Source organism: Camellia sinensis, chromosome 8, assembly GCF_055761805.1.
Source record: "Camellia sinensis isolate YWXY chromosome 8, ASM5576180v1, whole genome shotgun sequence".
Lineage (NCBI taxonomy): Eukaryota > Viridiplantae > Streptophyta > Magnoliopsida > Ericales > Theaceae > Camellia > Camellia sinensis.
The window spans coordinates 52,734,748-52,748,550 of record NC_138968.1 but is presented as its reverse complement, the minus strand read 5'-3'; positions in this window follow the sequence as shown (position 1 = coordinate 52,748,550).

The window sequence follows — 13,803 nt, the reverse complement described above, 5'->3', positions numbered from 1 at the left end:
AAATAGAAAAAGTGATGTGATAATTTATAATGACTTTTTAATTTTTTGACTACAAACTCATGTTGCCAAACAAAGCCTTAGTTTCTCATGACATATAAGAAAAATCCATCCTAGGCGTATAAAAATATTCCAATAAGAAGTTACCTCTTCAAGCTTTAATTTCATGGCCCACAAATGGCCCAAAATTTATTCGATTAGATGTTCTTAAGGTGGCAGCCCATACAGTTTTCTTGAATTGCCCATCTAGCCCAAGTTTTCAGACTTCATATGTCCCAAATTGGGTAAATTATAAATACACCTCCTGAGATTTGTTTAAAATATAAATTTCTCTCTATGGTTTGGAAAATTATAAATATCTCTCTGTCAAAATTTTTTATTTAACAGAATTATTTGAAAAAGTAAAATTTCTAATTGTTCACCTATGCAATAATAAAATTATCTGAATTATAATTGAAATAAAATTTTAATATTATTAAAAATTGTTAATTAACTTGATAATTTATTAATAAAAGGATCTATTTGTTATGAAATTATAAACTTTAAGGGGCATAATGTAATTTCTAAAACTATAAGGGATAATTTGTAATTTAAATAAACCTCAGGGAATGTGTTTATAATTTATCCTTAATTGAAGCATTTGAAATTACAGCAACAAAGGTCATCTGCATTAATGACTTTAGATATACAAAATCATTTTTAGCACCCAAGTTCATTGCAGCCGACTAGATTTCATGTCGAACTTGTTCCTGGGTCTGGATACTTTTAAGCAACCCATTCAAATGGGTGCAATCATAATGCCTGCAAACCCAAATGTTCACTCAAATTAAATTTTGAGCTATTCGCCTATTCAAATCAAAGTCAAAATTATATTTTTAAAAAAATTGCCACTGACTTCCGATAAAAAAAAAAAATAAATTTACGATTGACTTGATTTTGATTCGGATTTGTTTCCTAATGTAGGCAATAGTCATAATCCTTATGGACCCAAAATGTTCACTCAAATTAATGTCCGGTTACTCATCCATTCAAATCAAAATCAAAATTTTAGTCATGAACTACGCTTTTGTTTAATTCCATTCCATACATGGTTACTGTGTGGATCACTTCACTGTCGTAACACGCATCAAGATATTGTCTACTTTGTATCATAGGGGCACGCACAGTTTTGTTCTGATATTATCCGCTTTGTATTACGGGGCACGCACGATTTTGTTTTTCCTTTACTAGAAAAAGCCTTTTGGGGTTTTGGAGATTTGTTGTGGATATGAGACACAACACTTATAAGGTGGGTCAAGAGTTTCTATCGGACCGATGTGGGACAGATTCTGCCCTCTACATTAGCCCTCTATTGATTTTGCGCGCACCAAGATATTGTTTGTTTTGTATCACGGGGACATGCACAATTTTGTTCTTCCTTTACTGGAAATTTTTTTTAGAGGTTTGTGACTATGACACAGTTATAAAGTAGGTCAAGAACTCCTAACAGATCAATATAGGATGGATTGAGACCCTCCATAGTTACATGGGTAGCCTCAATAAATAATTTGGGTCCAAGCTCAAAAATAAAAAATAACAATATTTCCCTTCTTTGTCTAAATGGGACTTGTGATACTAAGAAGTTTAAATCAAAAGGTATTCGTTTGAATAAGGGATTGTAATTTAGGAATATGTTTGAATAGTTCCAACATGCATAATAAGAACTTATATGATAAATTGTCCCGTGAGTGAAATTGTGTTAGGTAAAACGTAAAAAGGTAAATCATCAATAGTTTCTAATAATTTAATTTAAATAAATAATTTTTTTGACTTTTTATGAAAAGATATGTAGAAAAATAGAGATGTGATGTGATTCAAATAAGTGTACTATCTAAATAAGTACACTTATTTAGTTTATGCAAATAGTGTCTAAGTTTTATTGAAATTAAGTCATAATAAAATTATCGCTAAAAATAATTTTTTGTGTCAATTTTTTACATATGGCTAAAAATTAATTATTTTTTGTGATGAATTTTATAAATTTTCGCTAACACTTAGCATTAGTAAACTTTTTTTGTGACGAATTTTTCCAATTATCATTGAAAATTGAAAATTATCGTTTGTTTGTAACGATTTTTTTAAATTGTCGCTAAACTTATAATTAATGACATTTTTTGTGATAATTTTTAAATTGTTTTTAAAAATTAATAATTAGTGACATTTTTTAATAATATTTTATAAAAAAATGTCAAGGTTGTGTTTGGTAAAGCTTCTAAATATAATTTGAGAGCAGGAGTTGTATTTTGAATTTGTGAGTTTTAAAATTATGATTTAAGTGTAAAAAATTTGTTTGGTGAAAGAATTTTGAATTGAATAGGAAATTTTTGACGTGACATAAGATATTTGATACAAAAACTTACAATTCATAATCAAACACACAACTCAAAATTCTATTAAAGCTCATAAAAAATTCAAAAAATATTTTTCCCGAATATATAAAAATTAATATGTGTCAACTGCAAAAAATAAAAAATAAAAAATAAAAAATAAAAAATAAAAAAATAAAATTTATTGTTTCAGTCAACCGGCCAGACGACCAGTGGGACGACCGATTAGTCCAAATCTTCCTGCCTAAGACAGAGTTTTCAAAATTGAATGTGAAATTAACTTTGAAAAACCATAAATAAACATGAAACTTAAATAAAATGATAGAATTAACTTTGAACAAGCGTTCCAAACACAGCTTAAGTTTTCCTTAAATAAAATTCATTTTTTGATTAATAGAGGGGTCAGCGGATAGTTGGTGGTGATCGATGTTGGTAGAGATTGATGTTGGTTGACGAAGTAGGTGGCGATCAATTTTGGTTGACAAAGCAGTAGGTAGGTGTTGATTGTGTTGGGCTACTAAGACCTGAGGGACCAAAAAAAATAAAAAATAATGAAGAAGAAGAAGAAGCAGAGAAAGAGGGATTCTCTGGTTTTAGGGTAAAATGGGTTTTTTTTCATAAAATTGATGTACCTAAACTTATAGATCAACATGCGGTGGACTAATGAAAGTGGCCATTTGTTACGCAATATAAATCTGGATGAGATGTGATTTTCATAATCTCTAGCAGTCAAAAGTATTTTTGTTATAGACCTTAAGGACATTTTGTAATTTGTTCAAATAAAGACAATATAAATTTATATATATTCTCTTTATATAAACTTTAGAAATTAGTGTTAAATAGTATTTTATTATTATTTTTTAATTAAATATTTATATACATGAAATATATAGTTGTTTATTTTTATACATAACATATAATAATTATTAGGAATGGGCGCGGGTTGGTTGCGGCCACAGAACCTCCAATCCGCCATCCATCCGCTAGATTGGCGGATTGGAGAAAATTAATCCGCATACGTCCGCCAATCTGGCGGATGTGGATTGAGCAGATTGACAATTTGGTGGATGGATGAGAATTGATTTGGCGGTTTGAAATTTTATAAATTTTCAATACAGTTTAACTTGTGCACTTCCTCAAAAAAAAAAAACAAAAAAAAAACAGAAAGTATTACAGTTAATAACTTAAAAAAGTATTACAAATTACTGCATGCCTCATTCAAAGAAAGAAAATTTGAAACTTTAGAATATCACAATCACTGCATGCCTTATCCACATATTACAATCACAGCATGCTCATCCACATAAAGTATTATAATATGTGGTTCTTAAAATATAAAAACAATTCAAACTACCAAAACCATAAACAAAGTAGTAGTAGAGATTGTATGTCTCTGTATTGTTACATTTATATATATTTTTGAAAATAAAAACCAACCAGTATATATCATATTTTCTATTTATTACTTTTACAGTTAGATTTAAAAACCAAAAAATATATTCAAGTTGAAATTTTTTTTCAACAGAATATTTAAACTCATTTTCAATTGAAAACACAAAAAAATATTTAAACAAAATGAAAATACAAAGTCTTATAAATTACTAAGGGTGCTCGCGGTTTGGCGGTTCGGTTGTGGCCAAAGGAACCGCAAATCCGCCATCTGTCCACCAAATTGACGGATTGGAGAAAACCAATCCGCAACCGTCCGCTCGTCATCACGCATCCATCCAAAATGCGGCGGATCGGTTCGGTTCGGTCGGTTTTGGTAGATCGGTATATCCGCTGCTCACCCCTAATAAATATATAAAATTATATATTTTATATATATTTTCACATTTTGTATCTTTTATATATATATATATATATTTAAATTTGTGTTGACATGTCTATGTCCTAATAAAAATGTAGATGATTTGCCATTGTTTCTACTTGTGTGTGCATGAAAACGTGTGATGCCAATTTGGTTGAACCAGTGGAGCTAATTTTGAATGTGTCGAAATATTTTTCTTTCCTTTTGCGCTTTCTTTGGTAGGTGTAGAAAATTATTGGAATTGTGACAGGAATATAATATCTCTCTTGAATTTTGATGGATAAATTAGACTATTAATCTCTATAATTTAAGCAAAGTACCAATTACAAAATTTAAATAATGTACTTTTAATTTTATTACAATGTTGTCTATCTGTCACTTACTGTTAGAATTTTGAATTGTAAAACATCACGTGCAAAATTAAAGAGGCCAAAATAGAATTCAAAAGAAACTATAGGCACATTACATTGGTAGTCCCTATAGTTTCTTTTGAATTCCATTTTGGTATCTCTAATTTTGCATGTAATTTTTTTCGTTTAAAATGTGAACAACGCATGACAAAGAAGTAACAAAATTGAAAGTATAAGATTTAAATTGAAATTACAAATATTAAAATGAAATTTCACTCAAACTAAGAAGACCAACAGCATAATTTATCCAATCTTGATATTGTTGTGTGTTTATATGGACTTAAAGATGTAGGATTGGCCAGCCAAACCTTAATACAGGTTGGAATTCTATTTTGTTTTCCCTTTGTTTCTTGTTTTTGGACACCACACGTTTCTCTCACCATTTTGTTTCCCTTTGTTTATTGTCTAAGATTGTAATTGAATCATCAATTTTGATAAAGAATTTACAAAATATAAAGAGAAATGGTAAAGATAATGTAAATGAAATATAAATTAATATTTTTCTTCATTTCTTTTTTTATTTTCAAATCCTTATTTAAATAAATACGATCCAAACAAATAATTTCGAAAAATTTGATAATGCAAACAGTCTAAAGATAAAAATGTAGGGAATTTACCCTAACAATTATTTTTGAGAAAAAAAAAAGACAATAATGTATTGAAAATGAGAATGATAGCAAAGTTGTAGTTAGTCTTATCCAAAGCACTAGTGAAAGATGCGAGATTTCTCTATAAAAAGAAAGTTGTAGTTAGGCTTTATTTGGAAACAAATTATTTTATTAATTTTTTGATTTTTTACGAAAAGATATGCAGAAAAGTAAAGAGAGTGATGTGATAACTCATAATAACTTTTTGACTTTTTAGCTAAAAGACGTAATCGCCAAACGAGGCTTTAGGCCTCGTTTGGGAACAAGCTTTTTTAGTAATTTTTTAGATTTTTAGCTAAAATATGATGTAAAAAAAAAAATTAGTATGTTTGGGATGACTTTTTGATTTTTTACGAAAAGATGTGCAAAAAGTAGAGAGAAAAAGGATTTTTTGACTTTTTAGTATTGGTTGTTGATTTTTTGATACTGACTTTTTGAATTTTTAACTAAAATCACCACTTACCAAAACGAGGCCTTAGTCTTATCCAAAGCACTAGTGAAAGACACAAGATTTCTCTATAAAAGGAAGTGATTGTGTGATAACCGAACCATGCATAGCATTTTTGCATTCATTCATTTTAGTCATGTTTGTATTTTTATTTGTATTATGTATATGTGATATATTTGTTAAGGGATTTTATTTGAATCAGAAATTGAATGTCTACATGACTTAAAAACCCCTAAGCGAGGAGCTTAATAGTTTTCGTCTAATGAATAGAGCCTAATAGGTGCTTGATTAAAATTAAGTGAGATTAGTACAAATTAAGAATAATGAAATTAAGACTTAAGTGAGATTAATTAAATTAAGGACTAAACATAATTAATTAGGATTAACAATGGAATAACTAAGTTAATGTGTAATTAGAGAAAGTTGAGAGCTCATCTTTTTGCTTCAGAATTGAGGAGAGCTCAAGAAGTGAAGCAGAAGAGAAGCAGTGAAGAGAAGAGAGGAAAGAGAAATTTGAACAATTCAACAAGAAACTCACCTTTGAATAATTTTAGGTAAGATTTTTTGTTTAATTCTTATAATTAATCCTTTCAACACCTAAGTTCAAGAAGAAATTAATTGCAATTTGTTGTTGCATATTATCAATGTTTGTACGTGTATTATGTAGGTCAAACCATTGAGGAGTAATATCGGATCCATGTCAACTGTAAGTAATGTGTTTGTAAAGTTATTTTCATATAAATTGTTTTGAATATGCTATGATATTAAATGTTTTATAAAACTGTATTTTGTTCTAAATGAATGAGTATTCCATATTTTGATTAATCTATTGTGACATCCTTTAGTGTGTCCCAGTTATTGGGGGACGTTCTTATGTGTCTTGGCTTACAAAGATCTTTGTTCTATTCACAACCTAATGTGGTTGTTCTATTCTGTTTAAGAAACCTACAATGGTTGTTTTGTTCTGTTCTATTGGATGTACTACATAGTGTTTGATTTCTGAATATTTTGATAAAAGCTCTTTTACTTGTCTCCAAAATATGTTATAGAAATGTTAACAATGTTTTAAGAATGTCTAGAACTCATTCATTAACCATTTTATTCTGATATTATTCATTGGGTTTTGGTTCACTCCCTTTCTTTATATGTATGTAGGTGATCATCAAGAAGAGTAACCTTAGGGTTTCACTTATAAAGAACCTTTTTTGTGAAGCCTTTGGCTGTGGCGCCTCTAAGTCGAGACTTTTGTAAGTTTTGGAAGTCCTGAAAGTGGTTAAGAACTTTTGTACTTTTGATTGTAAATAGTTTTATTTTTGCACTTAATGTTATGTTTATGTAATATAATTATGTATGTATTTATTTCATTTCATTTATAGCACTGCTTAATGAACTTGTTAATTGTTATTATTAGAATGCATTCGCTTAAGGTCTCATTAAATTATTAAATATTTTGTGAATTGTCAGGACAAGCTTTCGGTAATCTAAAATTAGTGACTAGTCACCTCTCTAGGGACAGATTGAGTAATCATAACATATTTTGAGAGGCGAACAAGTGCGTTGATATCCCTGCAAACATAAAAGTGAAACAACAAGAGGAGCTAGTGCTGTCAGCGTAGATCCACCTGAACTAGTCACAGCATTTGCTTGTTTCAGTCTTTATTGCAACGAGGGTTTGTCTCCACACACACACACACACAAAAAAAAAGGAAAAAAGAAAAAAGAAAAAAGAAAAAAGAGAAAGTGTGTGGAGGGTTGAGAATTCATGATTTATAAGGTTAATTAGGTTATATAGCACAATGTGCTAGTATATATAATATATTAGCAGTTGTCATAGATGTATGTTTGCAAGTTAAATAAATAAAAATAAAAATAAAAATAAAAATAAAAATAAAAATAAAATCAAATATTTAATATATATTAGTTGTATCTCAAGTGATAAGAGTCTTCTTTATTAAATTTATGATCTTGAGTTCAAGTCTTGGCCCATTCTCTTGTCTATTTTTTTTTTTTTTTGATAGATAATTGGACACTTGGCATAAAGATAGACAAAGTTTCATGAGAAAAAATCTAAGTGCTCACATATATAGTAGTATAGATAATGTTATAAAAATAAAGAAAGTATAAATTAGATAAATTAATAATTTGAACATAAGATATAGAGAAAATTAAGTTCTTTCGAATTTTATATTTGGTTCTCCAAGAACCTTCAAATATAGATTTTCAAGATCTATTTATGTATTTTATTTAATGATTTTAACTATACATTTCAGTATAATTCGTGCCCTTTCTCGCTTTCTCTTCTGATCTTTTTAACTCGATGACATATATATAGAGAAAAATATTAATAGTAAAAACATTATTCCTATTACTATTTTATCTATCATATTAATGGTTAATACTATTTCATCACCTAATTCCATTTATCAAATTTATTATGGTCAACCACATGTTTCATAACATATAAAATATAAATAAATGAATATTTTGAATTATTGAGATGAGTTTCCTGTATAGTATTTAACTAGGTTTGTCTTTGGCTAGCGAAACAAGGTGAGAAAGGACAGATCAAAAGATGAATATATATATATATATATATATGTTAGGGAAAATCGATGTGATTCCCCACAAGTAAATCAATCAATGGGAATAAAAACTAATGCGGAAAAATTAAATCAAAGGCAACACAAGAATTTTACGTGGTTCCCTCAATGTGAGGTACGTCCACGGGATCGAAATCCGATTCCACTATCAACCAAATAATTCCAAACGATTACAAACGAGACACTAATGGTCTCACAAAATCACCCTTAGGTGAATTCCAAATAATCACAAATAAACAAAGATGAAAGACCTCACCAAATAAAAGAATCAAAATCTTCAGAACCAGAGTTATAAACGTCCCAAAATAATCCTCCAAATCAACCCACACAAAGATTGCTGAAATCCTACCACTAAATCAAACCAGCAGCATGCTTGTCTACAATGATGATTACCCAAAGATGATCATCTAGCACACACACATACAAAAACAGCCGCTGCCCTCTTCTCCTGCGGTACACACAAAACAATATATATATATATATTGTGAATCTAGGGATTTGTAATCAAATCCTAATTGTTACCAAATTAGATTAGGTCTCCACAAATATAATATATAAAAATATATTATACTAAACCAAGCCAAATTAAAACTCTTTAACAAACCAATTGGGTCCCACACTCCAATAAGGAGGTATACCCAACAATTCTCCCCCTACCGACTTAGGTGGAGACATCAACCATACCCGCCAAAGTTCTACACTTCAAATGTTTGTCCCTCGACAAAGTCTTTGTCAACATATCTGAAATATTATCATCTGTGTGAACCTTTTCGAGTTGTAACAATTTCGAATCTAACACATCACGAATCCAGTGGTATCTCACATCAATGTGTTTCGATCTCGAATGAAAAGTAGAATTTTTGCTCAAGTGAATAGCACTTTGACTATCACAATAAAGCACATACTTTTCTTGCTTCAAACCCAACTCTTGCAAAAATTTCTTCAACCATAACTCTTCTTTGCAAGCTTCTGTAATGGCAATAAATTCAGCTTCGGTAGTTGAGAGAGCAACACATTTTTGTAATTTAGACTGCCATGCCACAGCTCCCCCTGCAAAAGTCATCAAATACCCCGAAGTAGATTTCCGAGAATCAACATCACCAGCCATGTCAGAATCTGTGAACCCATCAAGCATCGGCTTACCATCCCCAAAACACAAACATACCTTCGAAGTCCCTCGAAGATACCTTAGAATCCATTTTACCGCTGCCCAATGTTCTTTACCCGGATTAGAGAGAAAACGACTCACCACACCAACTGCGTGAGCAATATCTGGCCTTGTACAAACCATGGCGTACATCAAAGAACCAACTGCTGAAGCATAAGGAACTTTCTGCATCTCTTCCTTGTCTTTCTCACTTGTAGGACATTGATTCGAACTAAGCTTGAAGTGACCCGCAAGTGGACAACCAACCGGCTTTGCTTTATCCATGTTGAACCTCTCAAGAATTTTCTCAATGTAGCTTTCTTGAGATAACCAAATCAGCCCCTCTTTGCGATCACGAACAATTTTCATACCAAGAATTTGCTTTGCCGGTCCCAAATCTTTCATAGCAAAAGACTTGCTTAACTCCAATTTCAACCTGTTTATCATGGTAGAATCTTGACCCACAATTAACATGTCATCAACATAAAGCAAAAGAATAATAAATTTACCATCTGGAAAATTTTTCACAAACACACAATGGTCCGAAGTGGTTTTAGAAAAACCATTATTCATCATGAAAGAGTCAAATTTTTTGTACCATTGCCGCGGGGCTTGCTTGAGGCCATACAAACTTTTCTTCAATTTGCAAACAAATTTCTCTTTCCCTTTTTCCACAAATCCTTCCGGTTGCTCCATGTAAATTTCTTCTTCAAGATCACCATGCAGAAATGCGGTCTTCACATCAAGTTGCTCAACTTCAAGGTTCATACTTGCAGCCATGCCAAGTACAACCCGAATAGAAGACATCTTTACAACTGGCGAAAAAATTTCATCAAAATCAATACCTTTCTTTTGTCCAAAGCCTTTCACAACAAGACGTGCCTTCTACCTCAGATTCTTGCCATCATTCTTCAATTTGAAGACCCACTTATTTTTCAGAATTTTCCTCCCCTTAGGCAACTTCACTAAATCATAAGTGTGATTTTCAACTAAGGAATTCATCTCCTCTTCCATGGCCTTTTTCCAATCACCTTTCTTTGCATGCTCAATTGCTTCTTGGTAGCTCTCAGGCTCCCCTTGATCAGAAATCAACACAAATTCATTGGGAGGATACTTTCTTGAAGGTTGTCGGTCCCTTGTAGATTTCCTCAACTCAAGTTGTGGTGACGGTACTTGAGTTGGATGTTCTTCCTCAATTTCTGGCTCAACTTCATTAGAATTAGCATCATCCTCTACATCTTCAATAGGTGGCTGCACATCTCCCCCATTTTCATCATCAACTGAAGATGAAGGAGATAGGTCCATGTCAATGAGATCACTAGTTTTTGGCTCCGGTTGATCACCTTTGCCAAAGTCTTCAATTGTTTGGTCTTCAAGAAACACAACATCACGGCTTCGAATAACTTTCTTGTCGACCGGATCCCACAATCTATACCCAAATTCATCACGCCCATAGCCAAGAAAAATACATTGTCTTGACTTGCTATCAAGCTTGGACCTCTCATCTTTTGGAATGTGAACAAAAGCTCGGCAACCAAACACTCTCAAGTGCTCATAAGACACATCTTTACCGGTCCAAACTCTTTCTGGAGCATCACCATTCAAAGGATAGGAAGGAGACAAATTGATCACATCAACCGCTGTCTTCAATGCCTCACCCCAAAAGGATCTTGGCAATTTAGCTTGTGAAAGCAAACACCTTGTTCTTTCCACAATGGTGCGGTTCATCCTCTCGGCAACCCCATTTTGTTGAGGAGTCTTCTTAACTGTCTTTTGGTGCCGAATACCTTGGCTGCGACAATACTCATCAAATGGCCCAATGTATTCACCACCATTGTCTGATCGGATGCACTTCAATTTCTGCCCTGTTTCTCTTTCAACCATAGCCTGAAAATGCTTAAATACTTCTAGAACTTGATCTTTAGTTTTTAGTAAAAAAGCCCAAACTTTCCTTGAATAATCATCAATGAAAGTAACAAAATAAAGTGCACCACCATGTGTTCTAACTTTTAAAGGACCACAAACATCCGAGTGAATCAACTCCAAAACATTTTGTTTTCTAGAAGCAACATTTTTATGAAAAGAAACTCTATGTTGTTTACCCGCCAAACAATGAACACAAGTTTTAAGATGTGTACCTTTCAAACCGGGTAGAAGCTCTTTCTTGAACAATACTTGCAGCCCCTTTTCACTCATATGGCCGAGCCGCTTGTGCCATAATTCAGTAGAAGTATCTTCTTCAAGTGCATTGACAACACCTATACAAATTTTTCCTTGCATCGAATAAAGTGTATGAGTCTTCTTACACTTAGCCACCACCAAGGAACCCTTTGTGAGCTTCCATATTCCATCACCAAATTTGTTGTTGAAGCCTTCATCATCTAGCTTCCCAATAGAAATCAAATTGAGGCGAATGTCGGGAACATGCCTCACATCTTTAAGCAACAACTTGCAGCCCAAATTTGTTTCCAAGCAAACATCACCCATGCCGATAATCTTGGACAAACCTTCATTACCCATTCGAACAGAACCATAATCTCCTTCGGTATAGGTAGTGAAGAAATCAACTCGAGAAGTCACATGAAAAGAAGCACCAGAATCAATCACCCAATTGCTCTCTTGGCCCACAAAATTGATACAATCATCTTCACAAACAACCATGAGATCAGCATTGGTAGTAACTGCCGTTGTGTCTTCTTGCTTCTTGTCCACACTTTTGTCACGCCTTTTCTCCTTATTCTTGAGCTTTCGGCATTCCCGCTTCATGTGCCCTTTCTCATGGCAATAATAGCACTCAATGTCTTTCTTTGAAAAAGAACCATCTTTTGATTTGTCACGGCTTTGATCACGACCATGAGGAGTCTTACTCCTCCCCCTTGATTTGCTTCGGCCTCTCACAACAAATGCTTCTGAATGAGAGGAACCCGCTGATTTTCTTCTAGTTTCTTCATTCAACAGGCTACTAGTGACTTGGCCCATTGTGACAACTCCATCGGGCGCCGAATTACTGACGGTCACAACCAAAGTCTCCCAACTTTCGGGTAAAGAACTAAGTAGCATCAAAGCCTGCAACTCATCATCAAAAACAATTTTCATAGAAGCAAGTTGGTTAACAATACTCTTTATTTCATTCAGATGTTCCGGAATAGGGCTGCCCTCTTTATATTTTAAATTAACCAACTTACGAAACAGAAAAGCTTTATTTGTGGCTGATTTCCTATCATAAAGGCCCTCTAATTTTTTCCATAAATCATGTGCTGAAGTTTCAGTAGCAACATGATGAAACACACTGTCATCAATCCATTGACGGATAACACCAACGGCTTTTCGATTAAGCCTATTCCATTCATCATCTTTCATACCCTCGGGTTTGCCAGAATCACCCTCAATGGGTCCATATAAATCTTTACAAAATAATAGGTCCTCCATTTTAGTTTTCCAAGTTACCCAATTGCTTCCATTGAAGCTAGACATACGACCCACATTCCCCTCCATTGATTTACACAAATAAATAGACTCAAATAAACCGTAAGCTCTGATACCAGTTGTTAGGGAAAATCGATGTGATTCCCCACAAGTAAATCAATCAATGGGAATAAAAACTAATGCGGAAAAATTAAATCAAAGGCAACACAAGAATTTTACGTGGTTCCCTCAATGTGAGGTACGTCCACGGGATCGAAATCCGATTCCACTATCAACCAAATAATTCCAAACGATTACAAACGAGACACTAATGGTCTCACAAAATCACCCTTAGGTGAATTCCAAATAATCACAAATAAACAAAGAGGAAAGACCTCACCAAATAGAAGAATCAAAATCTTCAGAACCAGAGTTATAAACGTCCCAAAATAATCCTCCAAATCAACCCACACAAAGATTGCTGAAATCCTACCACTAAATCAAACCAGCAGCATGCTTGTCTACAATGATGATTACCCAAAGATGATCATCTAGCACACACACATACAAAAACAGCCGCTGCCCTCTTCTCCTGCGGTACACACAAAACAATATATATATATATATATATATATTGTGAATCTAGGGATTTGTAATCAAATCCTAATTGTTACCAAATTAGATTAGGTCTCCACAAATATAATATATAAAAATATATTATACTAAACCAAGCCAAATTAAAACTCTTTAACAAACCAATTGGGTCCCACACTCCAATAAGGAGGTATACCCAACAATATATATATTTTTTCCATATATACAAGCACATGTATAGTATTAGGAAAAAAAATAATTAAATAACATAAAAGTAATCTCTAATAAGAAGATGAATTGTTTTTTGTGCAGAATAAAAAAAGAATGTAAGAGGGGAGAATAATAAAACATATAATTTTTATATTATGGTCCATTTTAT